Here is a 15,736-nt window from a genome sequence, read left to right on the forward strand (position 1 = left end):
AATCTACACACAATACCCCATAATGACAAAGCCAAAACTGTTTTTTTAGACATTTTTGCAAATGTGTAAGTAAAAAACATACATTTCACATTTACATAAGTATTCAGACCCTTTTACTCAGTACTTTGTTGAAGCATTCCATTCTCCTATTCTTCTCTGCAAATCTTCTCAAGCTCTGTCAGGTTAGATGGGGAGCGTCGCTGCATAGCTATTTTCAGGTCTCTCCAGAGATGTTCGATCGGGTTCAAGTCTGGGCTCTGGCTGGGCCACTCAAGTACATTCAGAGACTTGTCCCGAAGCCACTCCTGCATTGTCTTGACTGTGTGCTTAGGGTCATTGTCCTGTTGGAAGGTGAACCTTCGCCCCAGTCTGATTATTTAAGATACTGTTTGAAGAGGTGGGGTTTCAGTTGTTTTCGGAAGATGGGCAGGGACTCTGCTGTCCTAGCTTCAGGGGGAAGCTGGTTCCACCAATGGGGTGCCAGGATAGAGAAGAGCTTGGACTGGGCTGAGTGAGAACTGCCCTCCCGTAGGGGTGGAAGGGCCAAGAGACCTGAGGTGGCAGAACGGAGTGCTTGGGTTGGGGTGTAGGGTTTGAGCATAGTCTGAAGTTAGGGATGGGCAGTTCCTCTTGCTGTTCCGTAGGTGAGCACCATGGTCTTGTAGTGGATGAGAGCTTCAACTGGAAGCCAGTGGAGAGTGCGGAGGAGCGGGGTGACATTTGAGAACTTGGGAAGGTTGAAAACCAGGCAGGCTGCAGCGTTCTGGACAAGTTTCAGTGGTTTGATGGCACAAGCAGGGAGCCCAGCCAACAGTGAGTTGCAGTAGTCCAGACAGGAGAGGACAAGTGCCTGGATTAAGACCTGCGCCACTTCCTGTGTGAGTTAGGGTTGTATTCTACGGTTGTTGTAGTGCATGAACCTGCAGGAGCGGGTCACTGCTTTGGTGTTTGCAGAGAACAACCAGGTGTTGTCCAGGGTCACGCCAAGGTTCATTTCACTCTGGGAGGGCAACACTGTGGAGTTTTCAACCGTGATGGAGAGGTCTTTGAGCGGGCAGGCCTTCCCTGGAAGGAAGAGCATTTCCGACTTGTTGAGCTTGAGGTGGTGGATAGACATCCAAGTTGAGATATCTGCGAGGCATGCAGAGATGCGTGTCGCCACCTGGGTGTATTTGTATTTATTATGGATCCCCATTTAGCTGCTGCCAAAGCAGCAGCTACTCTTCCTGGGGTCCAGCAAAATTAAGGCAGTTTATACAATTTTAAAACATAATACATTCACAGATTTCACAACACACTGTGTGCCCTCAGGCCCCTACTCCAGCTGGGGGAAGGAGAAAAGTAATTGTGTGTCATCTCCATAGCAGGGATAGGAGAGACCATGTGAGGATATGATGGAGCCGAGTGATTTAGTATATAGCGAGAAGAGGAGAGGGCTTAGAACCGAGCCCTGGGGGACACCAGTAGTGAGAGTACGTGGTGCAGACACAGATCCTCTCAACGTCACCTGATAGGAGCGGCCTGCCATGCAATCGAAGAGTGTGCAGAGCCTGAGACGCCCAACCCTGAGCAGGTGGAGAGGAGGGGAAAAACAGGACATGGAATAGTTGGAGGTGTTTAGTGTTTGACGCTGTCACACAGAATGTAGAGTGACTCATCCGACAGGCTCACAGAGAAGTTCCGCTGTCAGGCGCTGTCTGTGCCATCTCCTCTCAGCACACTTAGGCCTTCCCCCAGATTTGTTCTTCTCTGTGTCACGGGCTCAGTTGAGTGACCCGTCTTGAAGGCTGACTGGTTAGGGTGAAGAAGATAATTCTGAGCGAGATAACAAGAACGTTGATCAGAGACGGCACATCCAAGTGTTTTAGAAAGAAAAGGTACACAGGTCAATAGTTAACGTCAAATGAGTCGATTGTTGGTTTCTTGAGGAGGGGAGCAACTCTGGACATTCTGAATTTAAAGGGGATGCAGCCAGTGGTCAGGGATTAGTTGATGAGGGAAGTGAGGAATGGGAGAAGGTCTCCAGAGATGGTCTGGAGGGGATGGGGTTAACCGAGCAGGTTGTGGGGTGGCCAGACCTCACTAGTCACTGGATGTCATCTGTAGAGAGAGGGGAGAAAGAGGTCAAGGCGTAGGGTAGTTCTGTGTGAGTGAGACCAGTGAACTCAATAGGCTGAGTGAATGAGTAGTGGATGTCGTCAACCTTCTTTTTTTCTCAAAGTGGTTGACTAATTCGTCCGCAGAGTTAGGGTCGTTATGGTCGTATTCTACGGTTGTTGTAGTGCATGAACCTGCAGGAGCGGGTCACTGCTTTGATGTTTGCAGAGAACAACCAGGTGTTGTCCAGGGTCACGCCAAGGTTCATTTCACTCTGGGAGGGCAACACTGTGGAGTTTTCAACTGTGATGGAGGGTGCAGGGGGTGCAGGATTAACCTCTTGGGGCTATGTGGGACGCTAGCGTGCCACCCGTGGTGCACCCTATCAACAGCAGGTGCATTTCAAGAGCGGCAAATTTGAAACCAAATAAATGTCAAAATTAAAATTTTTCAAACATACAACTATCTTACACCCTTTGAAAGATAAACATCTCCTTAATCTAACCACGTTGTCCGATTTCAAAAAGGTTTTACGGCGAAAGCATAAAGTTAGATTATGTTAGGAGAGTACATTGACAATAGCTGTGTGTAATGTTTTGTCAATTCAAAGACAGGCGTCACCAAAACCATAAAACCAGCTAAAATGATGCACTAACCTTTGACAATCTCCATCAGATGACACTCCTAGGACATTATGTTAGACAATGCATGCATTTTTAGTTCTATCAAGTTCATATTTATATCCAAAAACAGCGTTTTACTATGGCGTTGATGTTCAGGAAATCGTTTCCCTTCAATAACCGGCAGTCAAGTCAGCACAACAAATTAACCTGTTGGGGCTAGGGGGCAGCATTTGCACGTCTGGATAAAAAAAATGTACCGATTTAATTGGTTATAATCACCAGTAATAGAATATGCATATACTTATTATATATGGATAGAAAACACTCTAGAAAACATTGGTAAAATATTATATTGTCATTTAAAGAATTATAGATTTACATCTCTTGAACGCAATCGACTTGCCAGATTTTAAAATAACCTTACTGGGAAATCACACTTTGCAATAATCTGAGCACTGCGCCCAGAAAAATACGCTTTGCGATACAGACAAACGGCCATGTTGGAGAGATCGAAAATACTATGTAAATAATCCATTACCTTTGATTCTCTTCATCAGATGTCACTTCCAGGAATCCCAGGTCCATAACGAATGTAGTTTTGTTCAAAAAAGCTCATCATTTATGTCCAAAAAGCTCCGTGTTGTTAGCACATGATCTAAGCCCACCGGACTTCACTTCATGAACGAGGGGAAAAAATATATTTACGTTCGTTCAAACATGTCAAACGTTGTATAGCATAAATCATTAGTGCCTTTTTTCACCAGAACATGAATAATATTCAAGGTGGACGAATGCATTCTCTTTTAAAACGTATTGGAACGAGGGTACCCAACATGACCTCGCGCGCCAGAGTCTAATCGGCCATCACCGTTCCAAGGCTCTTGTTCGGTCAGATCTCATAGTAGAAGAGTCAAAACACTTTGTAAAGGCTGGTGACATCTAGTGGAAGCAATAGGAAGTGCCAAAACATTAATCAGCCCATGTGTGTTTCAATGGCATAGGCTTAAAGGTAATTCAACACATCAGGTATCCACTTCCTGTCAGAAAATGTCTCAGGGTTTTGCCTGCCAAATGAGTTCTGTTATACTCACAGACACCATTCAAACAGTTTTAGAAACTTTAGGGTGTTTTCTATCCATGTATATGCATATTCTAGTTACTGGGTAGGATTAGTAACCAGATTAAATCGGGTACGTTTTTTTTATCCAGCCGTGAAAATACTGCCCCCTAGCCCCAACAGGTTAACCTGTTGGGTCTAGGGGGCAGCATTTGCACGTCTGGATAAAAAAAATGTACCCGATTTAATCTGGTTACTAATCCTACCCAGTAACTAGAATATGCATATACTTATTATATATGGATAGAAAACACTCTAAAGTTTCCAAAACTGTTTGAATGGTGTCTGTGAGTATAACAGAACTCATTTGGCAGGCAAAAACCCTGAGACATTTTCTGACAGGAAGTGGATACCTGATGTGTTGTATTGACTTTAAAGCTATCCCATTGAAAGACACAGGGGTTTAGGAATATTTTGGCACTTCCTATTGCTTCCACTAGATGTCACCAGCCTTTACAAAGTGTTTTGAGTCTTCTGGAGGGAGATCTGACCGAACAAGAGCCATGGAACGGTGATGTCCCATTAGACACCTGGCGCGCTACTTCATGTTGGGTACCCTCGTTCCAATACGTTATAAAAGGCTATGCATTCGTCCACCTTGAATATTATTCATGTTCTGGTTAAAAAAGGCCCTAATGATTTATGCTATACAACGTTTGACATGTTTGAACGAACGGAAATATATTTTTTCCCCTCGTTCATGACGAGAAGTCCGGCTGGCTTACATCATGTGCTAACGAGACGGAGATTTTTGGACATAAATGATGAGCTTTTTTGAACAAAACTACATTCGTTATGGACCTGTGATACCTGGAAGTGACATCTGATGAAGAGAATCAAAGGTAATGGATTATTTACATAGTATTTTCGATTTTAGATCTCCCCAACATGACGTCTAGTCTGTATCGCAACGCGTATTTTTCTGGGCACAGTGCTCAGATTATTGCAAAGTGTGATTTCCCAGTAAGGTTATTTTTAAATCTGGCAAGTTGATTGCGTTCAAAAGATGTAAATCTATAATTCTTTAAATGACAATATAATATTTTAACAATGTTTTCTAATTTTAATTATTTAATTTCTGACGCTGACTTGACTGCCGGTTATTGGAGGGAAACGATTTCCTCAACATCAATGCCATAGTAAAACGCTGTTTTTGTATATAAATATGAACTTGATAGAACTAAAAATGCATGCATTGTCTAACATAATGTCCTAGGAGTGTCATCTGATGGAGATTGTAAAAGGTTAGTGTATCATTTTAGCTGGTTTTATGGTTTTGGTGACCCTGTCTTTGACTTGACAAAACATTACACACAACTCTTGTAAATGTACTGTCCTAACATACTCTAAATTTATGCTTTCGCCGTAAAACCTTTTTGAAATCGTAAAACGTGGTTAGATTAAGGAGATGTTTATCTTTCAAATGGTGTAACATAGTTGTATTTTTGAAAAATTTGAATTTTGACATTTATTTGGATTCAAATTTGCCGCTCTTGAAATGCACCTGCTGTTGATGGAGTGCACCACAGGTGGCACGCTAGCGTCCCACCTAGCCCCAAGAGGTTAAGGAGGGAGGAGAAGGTGGAAAAGAGTTTCCTAGGGTTAGAGTTAAAGCTTGACATTTAGAGTGGTAGAAAGTGGCTTTAGCAGCGGATACAGAGGAAGAAACGGTAGAGAGGAGGGAGTGAAAGGATGATAGGTCCTTCAGAAGTTTAGTTTTCCTCCATTTTCGCTCAGCAGACCGCTTCTGTAAGCTCGCAATGACTCACTCCGCCACGGAGCAGGAGGGGAGGGCCGTCCCGGCTGGGAGGAAAGGGGACAGTGCATGCCATTGGATGCGGAAAGGGAGGAGAGTAGGGTCGAAGAGGCAGAATCAGAAGGGAGATGATTTAGTCGAAAGGAGAGATGATAGGATAGAAGAGGAGAGGGAGAGCGAAGATTGCAACGGCACATGACCATCTGGGTAGGGGCTGAGTGGTTAGGGCTGGAGGAAAGGTAGACAGAAAAGGAAGCAAAGTAGTGATCAGAGACCTGGAGGTGGGTTGCAGTGAGATTAGTAGGCATGCAGCCTCTAGTAAAGATGAGGTCAAGCGTATTCCCTGCTTTGTGAGTTGGAGGGGATTGGGAAAGGGTGAGGTCAAGGAGGGGAAAGAGAGAGTTGGAAAGAAATTAATCGAAGGCAGACGTCGGGAGGTTGAAGTCGCCAAGTACGAAGAGCAGTGAGCCATCGTCAGGAAATGAGCTTATCAAAGTGTCAAGCTCATTGAGAAACTCTCCAAGGGCACCTGGTGGGCAATAGATGACAATAATGTTAAGCTTGAGTGGACAAGTGACAGTGACAGCATGGAATTCAAATGAGGAGAGGGACAGGTGAGAGAGGGAGAAAAGAGAATCTCCACTTAGGAGAAATGAGTAGACCTGTGCCACCACTGCGACGACCAGATGCTCTCGGACAATGAGAGAAAACATAGTCCGATGAAGAAAGAGCAGCTAGAGTGGTAGTGTTCTCTGGGGTGATCCATGTCTCCGCCAGGGCCAAAAAGTCAAGGGACTGAAGGGCACATAGGCTGAGATGAACTCTGCGTTCTTGCCGACCTGCCGACAGTTCCAAACGCTGCCAGAGACCCGGAATTCCACATGGGTTGTGCTTGCGGGGTACACTAAATTAGAAGGGTTGCAGCCAAGGAGTGATGAGCGTCTATAAAGCCTACAGGGAGAGGTGTGAACAGGTAGAGACAACACACATAGTTGACAAAGCTACAAAAGAGCTAAATTAGATATTCTGTAAATAACTAGGTAAGATCCTCAAGTAAGATAGTGGTGTGGAGCCTTCCCCTTTCCTTTTTGAACAACTCCGCAGAATAACTAGGCAGAACAGTCTTTGTTTTGGCGACGGTCTTAGTTTTGCGACAAAACCGCCACTGACACGACCGCCAACTACAGGTGCCGCTAAGAAACCAGGGGAGACTGTAGAACTAACACTAATTGCTGATGGCCTAGGAGAGGTGAAACCACTCCCCCTCCAATACAGCCACTGATTACCAAAACAAGTCCCAAATTGCCCTGCCCTTGATCCTGGTTGATGTGTCAACAACTATCGGCAAATGATGAGCAGTCAGAAGTTCACACACCAAGTAGGCCACTGGGAAGACAGGCAGCACTTAAAGTAGATGGAAATAGCTTACAAAAAGACTATACTAGACCACAACAGATAAAGACAAAAAAAGTTATACTTATCACTCCTGGAGATATCAGGAGTCCTCTAGCTATAGAATGAAGTATGATGTCTGGAAACGTTTCATTAAGTCTTACAAGTTCTGTGGAAATTGCTGAGCTGTCAACGTTTGAACATTAGTCACCAATGGTTTTCATTTTAGCCCTGTAAAAACTTGAAACTACTTGTATTGAGCTCAGTTGATGGTCCACCTGCATTATCATAGAGAAACCCTTGCTTTGTAGTATTCTTATACACATCTACAGTATACTACTGGGGTCATTCAGGAGGGTTTCTATCCGCAACGTTCTGACCGTTTTACCTCACTGAATAGGTCGTTATCAATAAAACATCACAATACGGTGCAAAGCGTTCAATTTCACTGCTGGGGGGCAAGGAGACCTCCCAGCTCGGCTAAAACCATTGACAACTATGTGCCGTTTTCAAGAGATTGTTAAATCAATTTTATAACTAGGCTATTTGGTTTTAATATCATTGCCTCTTGAAGAGCGTAGTCAGAACTACACATTTCCGATTATTCCACATTTAGCTCTATCATCAGAGTTATAAAGCAAATAACTGAAAGCTTTTCATGATCAGATAACATCGATCATGTATTTTCAGTTACGTTAGGGTAGCCTATTCATTTGGCATGTAGCTAGCTAGCTAAACAACGTGTCATTTAGCTTGGTTCATCAGAGATTAGGCTTTTGGAAAGAGATTAACATCGGCAAGTCCTGGTAAAGTTGTCAGTTGGACCACTGTCATCATTATAGATGGCAAGCAAATCAAACAATATTTGGATATAGCCATCTAGTTTATCCCCTGAAAGTTAGCTTGTTAACTAGCCATATTGACGTGATCTGTTATTCGCTAGCTAGGCAATTTGATGTGGTCCATCAATCAATGTGGTTTATCATGTCTGTCAGCAGCAATCCTGCTTAATCTCTCTTAAAAACAATGTTGAAAAGGGGATAATGTTAGCTAACTTCGCAAGTTAGGCCTACGTTGGTTGGAGAAAAAAGTACATTAGCTCTACGTACCAATATGTTTAGCCAACTGTACAAAGTTATACCGGTAGCTTGCAAAGTAGACATCATCAGCTAACAGTACATCGGCTTATTTGTATTGCTTTTAACCTGTTATGGCTAGGGGGCAGTATTTTCACGGCCGGATAAAAAACGTACCCCGATTTTAATCTGATTATTACTCCTGCCCAGAAACTAGAATATGCATATAATTATTAGCTTTGGATAGAAAACACTCCAAAGTTTCTAAAACTGTTTGAATGGTGTCTGTGAGTATAACAGAACTCATTTGGCAGGCCAAAACCTGAGAAGATTCCTTACAGGAAGTGCCCTGTCTGACGATTTCTTGCCCTTCTTGATTATCTCTATCCAATACAGGGGATCTCTGCTGTTACGTGACACTTCCTACGGCTCCCATGGGCTCTCAGAAGGCGGCAAAAAGCTGAATCGTGGCTTTGCAGGCTCTGGCTGAAAAAAAGTACCGCGTTTGGATAGTGGCTGGTCACAGTACTGTGAAACTCAGGCTCGTGCACGAGGGGATCCCATGCTTTTATTTTCTCTCTCTTTGTACGTATACACGCTTTCCCGGTCGGAATATTATCGCTTTTTTACGAGAAAAATGGCATAAAAATAGATTTTAAACAGCGGTTGACATGCTTCGAAGTACGGTAATGGAATATTTAGAATTTTTTTGTCACGAAATGCGTCGTGCTCGTGACCCTTATTTACACTTCGGATAGTGTCTTGAATGCACGAACAAAACGCCGCTATTTGGATATAACAATGGATTATTTTGAACCAAACCAACATTTGTTATTGAAGTAGCAGTCCTGGGAGTGCATTCTGACGAAGAACACCAAAGGTAATCAAACTTTTCTAATAGTAAATCGGAGTTTGGTCAGGGCTAAACTTGGTGGGTGTCTAAATAGCTAGCCGTGATGGCTGGGCTATGTACTCAGAATATTGCAAAATGTGCTTTCACCGAAAAGCTATTTTAAAATCGGACACCTCGATTGCACAAAGGAGTTCTGTATCTATAATTCTTAAAATAATTTATGTTTTTGTGAACGTTTATCGTGAGTAATTTAGTAAATTCACCGGAGGTTTGCGGGGGGTATGCTAGTTCTGAACGTCACATGCTAATGTAAAAAGCTGGTTTTTGATATAAATATGAACTTGATTGAACAAAACATGCATGTATTGTATAACATAATGTCCTAGGGTTGTCATCTGATGAAGATCATCAAAGGTTAGTGCTGCATTTAGCTGTGGTTTTGTTTTTTGTGACATTATATGCTAGCTTGAAAAATGGGTGTCTGATTATTTCTGGTTGGGTACTCTGCTGACATAATCTAATGTTTTGCTTTCGCTGTAAAGCCTTTTTGAAATCGGACAGTGTGGTTAGATAAAGGAGAGTTGTCTTTAAAATGCTGTAAAATAGTCATATGTTTGAAAAATGGAAGTTTTTGTATTTTTGAGGAATTTGTAATTCGCGCCATGCCTATCATTGGATATTGGAGCAGGTGTTCCGCTAGCGGAACGTCTAGATGTAAGAGGTTAAATCTTTTTAATGAATTTTTATCTTATTAACTCTTTGTTCTAGCTAGCTATTTGTGTAGGTAGCTATCAACTAAACACAATGACGTGATCAATTTTTCGTTTGGAAGAGTCAGCTTTTTAAACCAACATGGCTCAGTTTAAATTGTTTTCACATTGTAGTAAAACAAAATCTCATTTGATATGCGTTTTTACAAAATTACTACATTCAAAGTATAAAAACAAAACAAGGAAGGTGTTGACATGATCTCCTAAAAAGTTTGGAAATGTGGTATCAGCCTTTTCAAACTAGATAAAAATGTAATTAAATATGATTAGGTGATAAAAGTATCTGGTAAGATATGTGCCCTTCTTCTGCTTGACAGGCAGAGTCCACAAAGGATGGGAAATTAACCTAAACATACTTGTTAGGTATAGTTCACTTTTATTTTATCACTCAAATGTCCAATTCATGGTGTCCAATATTGAGAGATAGCGAGGCTACCCTCAAGTATCTGAAATTACATGATCAATTGATGTTTACTGATCATGAAAAGCATGCAGTTACTTGCTGTATAACTGATGATGGAGCTAAATGTGCTCAATTGTTTTGCATGGAATAATTGAAAATGTATATTTCTAACTATGCTCTTCAAGGTGATGATATTACAACCAAATATTTAACGTTTATTTAACAATCCCAGTTGTCAATGGTTTTGGCGGGTGGGTCTTCTGGCCCCACAGCAGGCAAATCGAACGGTCTGCACCTTATTGTAACGTTTTATTGATAATGACCTATACACCCACTTCAACTTTTGCATCTGACCAGCCTCATCATGTCCAGCTCATTGCTCTGGGTTACAATATATGACCTACTTGCCAGTCTCTCGTATACATTCTACATGCTAAGACGAGCACAAATGGATTTGAAAGCTATCTCTTGTGAGCAAATTGTACCAAGGTTATAGAACTTTGCTGCATCAGCCTTTCCCCGGTTCACTTAACCTAGTGGATGATGGGAAAATAACCACGGAGGGTCCCTGTTTACTGACTGCATGGGCTATGATGACTTTATGTACACTGCAACGATGTTGGAAGCATGAGCAGAGCGGCACGACAACGTCGACGGAATGGCAGATATTGCTCTATTGGGGGGGGAAATAAGAACAGAAACGAGCTTATTCACAAGTGAGTGGATATTGAAAATGCAATGATAATTTATTATGGTTGTGTGATATTGCCTACGGTACAAAGACTTATAGAGAGTGGGTGCTGCGGCAGCAGAGAGCATGAAGGAACTCTCAAATTGCTCTGTCACAGGCCACCCATGCATTCATTTCACATCACTATCACAAAACCCCCACATTCAGTACTCTAATGTATGACCGAACAAGATGTAGTCTACACACTGTATGAAAATGCTATATTTCATGCACCCAATGACATTTTTATGCCAGCAATTAGATGGCTAATGTCTGTGTTCTGTTACTATCAAATCAAATTCTATTTGTCACACCGAATATAACAAGTGTAGACTTAACCCTGAAATGCTTACTTACAAGCCCTTTCCCAACAATGCAGTTAAAGTAAGAAAATAATAAATAGATAAAAAGACCAATGGTAACAGAATAAAATAACAATGAGGCTATTCAGTGCATTCGGAAAGTATTCGGACCCCTTGACTTTTTCCACATTTTGTTACGTTAGAGCCGTATTCTAAAATTGATACACAAAATACCCCATAATGACAAAGCAAAAACAGGTTTTTAGAAACCTGAAATATAACATTTACATAAGTATTCAGACCCTTTACGCTGTACTTTGTTGAAGCACCTTTGGCAGTGATTACAGCCTAGAGTCTTCTTAGGTATGATAGTACAAGCTTGGCACACCTGTATTTGGGGTGTTTCACCCATTTTTCTCTGCAGATCTTCTCAAGCTCTGTCCGGTTGAACGGGGAGCGTCGCTGCAGAGCTATTTTCAGGTCTCTCCAGAGATGTTCGATCGACTTATCATAAAGTCACTCCTGCGTTGTCTTGGCTGTGTGCTTAGGGTCATTGTCCTGTTGGAAGGTGAACCTTCTCCCCAATCTGTGGTCCTGAGCGCTCTGGAGCAGGTTTTCATCAAGGATCTCTGTCTACTTTGCTCTGTTCATCTTTCCCTCGATCCTGACTAGTCTCCCAGTCCCTCCTGCTGAAAAACATCCCCACAGCATGATGCTGCCACCATCATGCTTCACCATAGGGGATGGTGCCAGGTTTCCTCAAGATGTGATGCTTGGCATTCAGGCCAAAGAGTTCAATCTTGGTTTCATCAGAAAATATTGTTTCTCATAGTCAGAGTCTTCAGGTGCCTTTTGGCAAACTCCAAGTGGGCTGTTGTGCCTTTTACTGAGGAATGGCTTCTGTCTGGCCACTCGACCAATAAGACCTGATTGGTAGAGTGCTGTAGAGATGGTTGTCCTTCTGGAAGGTTCTCTCTGGAGCTCTTTCAGAGTGACCATCGGGTTCTTGGTCAACTCCATAACCAAGCCCCTTCTCCCCTGATTTCTCAGTTTGGCCAGGCGGCCAGCTCAAGGAAGAGTATTGGTGGTTCCAAATTTCTTCCATTTTTAAGAATGATGGAGAACACTGTGTGGGGACCTTCAATGCTGCAGAAATGTGTTGGTACCCTTCCCCAGATCTGTGCCTTGACACAATCCTGTCTCGGAGCTCTGCAGACAATTCCTTCGACCTCATGGCTTGTTTTTTTTGTTCTAACATGCACTTTCAACTGTTGGACCTTATGTAGACAGTTGTGTGCCTTTCCAAGTCATGTCCAATCAATTGAATTTACCACAGATGGACTCCAAGTTGTAGAAACATCACTTGGATCATCAATGGAAACAGGATGCAGCTGAGCTCAATTCCGAGTCTCATAGCAGTTATTGCCAAGTACTGTAAACTTATGTAAATAAGATTTCTGTTTTTAATTTTTTTATTAATTTGCAAACATTTATAAACTGTTTTCGCTTTGTCATTATGGGGTGTTGTGTGTAGATTCAGGAAAACAATCCATTTTAAAATAAGGCTGTAACATAACAAAATGTGGGAAACGTCAAGGGGTCTGAATACTTTCCGAATGCACTGTATACAGGATATTTATTTGTACTATTTTCTACATTTGTATAATAATAGTGAAGACATCAACTCTATAATATAACACATATGGAATCATGTAGTAACCAAAAAAGTGTTAAACAAATCAAAATATATTTTATATTTTGAGATTCTTCAAAGTAGCCATCCTTTGCCTTGATGACAGCTTTGCACAGTCTTGGCATTCTCTCAACCATCTTAATGAGGAATGCTTTTCCAACATTCTTGAAGTTGTTCCCACATATGCTGAGCACTTGTTGGCTGCTTTTCATTCACTCTGCGGTCCAACTCATCCCAAACCATCTCAATTGGGTTGAGGTCAGGTGATTGTGGAGGCCAGGTCATCTGATGCAGCACTCCATCCCTCTCCTGCTTGGTCAAATAGCTCTTACACAGCCTGGAGGTGTGTTTTGGATCATTGTGACCTGTTGAAAAACAAATGATAGATCCACTAAGCGCAAACCAGATGGGATGGCGTATCGCTGCAGAATGCTGTGGTAGCCATGCTGGTTAAGTGTTCCTTAAATTCTAAATAAATCTCCGACAGTGTCACCAGCAAAGCACCATCACACCTCCTCCATGCTTCACGGTTGGAACCACACATGCGGAGATCATCCGTTCACCTACTCTGCGTCTCACAAAGACATGGCGGTTGAGACCAAAGGACAGATTTCTACCGGTCTAATGTCCATTGCTCGTGTTTCTTGGCTCATGCAAGTCTCTTCTTCTTATTGGTGTCCTTTAGTAGTGGTTTCTTTTCAGCAATTCGACCATGAAGGCCTGATTCCTTCAGTGTCCTCTGATCAGTTGAATTTGAGATGTCTGTTGCTTTAACTCTGTGAAGCATTTATTTGGGCTGCAATCTGAGGTGCAGTTAACTCTAATGAACTTATCCTCTGCAATAGAGTTAACTCTGGGTCTTCCTTTCCTGTGGCGGTCGTCATGAGAGCCAGTTTCATCATAGCGCTTGATGGTTTTTGGGACTGCCCTTTCAAAGTTTTTGAAATTTTCCTCGTTGGCTGACCTTCACATCTTAAAGTAATGATGGACTGTCGTTTCTCTTTGCTTATTTGAGCTGTTCTTGCCATAATATGGACTTGGTATTTTACCAAATAGGGCTATGTTCTGTATACCACCCCTACCTTGTCACAACACAACTGAGCTACAGCCTTCCCTGTAGCTCAGTTGGTAGAGCATGGTGTTTGCAACGCCAGGGTTGTGAGTTTGATTCCCACGGGGGGCCAGCACAGAAAAAAAATTCAATTATGAAATGTATGCATTCACTACTGTAAGTCGCTCTGGATAAGAGCGTCTGCTAAATGACTAAAATGTTTAAAAAAATGATGGGCTCAAACGCATTAAGGAAAGAAATTCCACAAAGGAACTTTTTAACAAGGCACACCTGTTAATTGAAAAGCATTCCAGGTGACTACCTCGTTAAGCTGGTTGAGAGAATACCCAGAGTGTTCAGGAGCCTTTTGGTCCCAGGCTTGGCGCTCCGGTACCACTTGCCGTGCGGTAGCAGAGAGAACAGACTGGGACTTGGGTGGCTGGAGTCTGACAATTTTTAGGTCCTTCCTCGGACACTGCCTGGTATACACGTCCTGGATGACAGGGAGCTCGGCCCCAGTGATGTACTGAGCCGTACGCGCTACCCTCTGTAGCACCTTGCGTTCGGATGCCGAGCAGTTTCCATACCAAGTGGTGATGCAGCTAGTCAAGATGCTCTCAATGGTGCAGATATAGAACTGATGCATATCATTTGAAGACCCAGGTTCAGAGAAGGCTAATGTATTGTATTTATACCCCCCCCCAAAAAATGGAAGTAACGGAAATCTGTTGGATACACCACGGAACCATCGGTGTGAAAAGTAAACGCATTCTACTCCCACAGAATCTCTTTACAGTGCTTACACTTTGAATGGATTATTGTTGGTGCATTCCAGGTAATACTTGCTTAGCACCACCAAGCAATATCATTCATTCCTTCGCCATGTTCTGTACTCGACTTGCCCTTGTAAATAGGGCTCAATTTGCTCTTCTAAGGCAGCTGAACGTTAGGATGCACAACTTATTAAAAAAAAGTGTTTCCCAACAAAGTGGAGATGGATAGAAAGACATGAGTTGTGGTGTGGATTACGGAAGGAAGGGCACAGTTTTCCAAATCAGGGTAAAAAGTGGACGAATCGGTTTAGAATGGGTGATTGCGGTTGAAGAGTGCACTGGAGCTTAGCGCCGGTTCCTTCACCTACTATTTGCATGTAGAAAAGGGAGAGAAAATGCTGTCATACAGTAAGCCCTGGAGGTTGTTCTTTGTCATCATTATGCTTGACGGGACGTTACATTCATTTGGCACAGTCTCTCCATTCCTCATTTCTCAAGGCACGAGACGAATGGAAACAACGTTTCCTGCCTCATTACAGGGATCTCGGATGCATTTAGAATTTCAAACAAAACTTCTCTGGGTTATGAATTGCTTGGGAAATTAGGCCTATTTCACATTTAACAACAGATTTGCTTATTAAGACTGACTCGTATTGACCAGCAGCGACGATGATGCAGGCCTTTGAAACAACAGTTGCCAAGCTTCCATTCAATCGCACAATAACCCCTTAGTAATTAGCAACTTCGTTAAAAAAGTAATTTTGCTGCGCTTATTCAATTGCCACTTTATGAATAAAGCACGAGGGGAATTCCATCAGGCGGTACCCCTGCGGTGCCTCCTCCCAGACTGTGCCATCCCATCCAGCAGTTTACTCATTCCCCATTTTATATAATTACACGTCATGAGACTCAGAGACTGCCTCTTACAATCACTGCCCACCAGGTCCAGCTAGGTCCCCTTATCATCTTTGCCTTGTCCAGCGAGCGATGGTGCCGGAACCCGGCAAGCAAACCAAGCTTGCTGGCCAGCTGCTCAGTCCTCAGCAGCTCCATGTGGTGTCATGTAAACGGTCAAGAGCTTTTCCCAAAACAATTCCCCG

The 15,736-nt window shown here is 42.7% G+C and overlaps 1 protein-coding gene across 1 annotated transcript in view; it reads left to right on the forward strand.

Annotated features, from left to right (window-relative positions):
* Positions 1 to 15,736, forward strand: part of LOC106610629 (MAM domain-containing glycosylphosphatidylinositol anchor protein 2) — a 231,850-nt gene that overhangs the window by 48,042 nt on the left and 168,072 nt on the right. The window lies entirely within an intron of this gene.

Source organism: Salmo salar, chromosome ssa09, assembly GCF_905237065.1.
Source record: "Salmo salar chromosome ssa09, Ssal_v3.1, whole genome shotgun sequence".
Taxonomy (NCBI): Eukaryota; Metazoa; Chordata; class Actinopteri; order Salmoniformes; family Salmonidae; genus Salmo; species Salmo salar.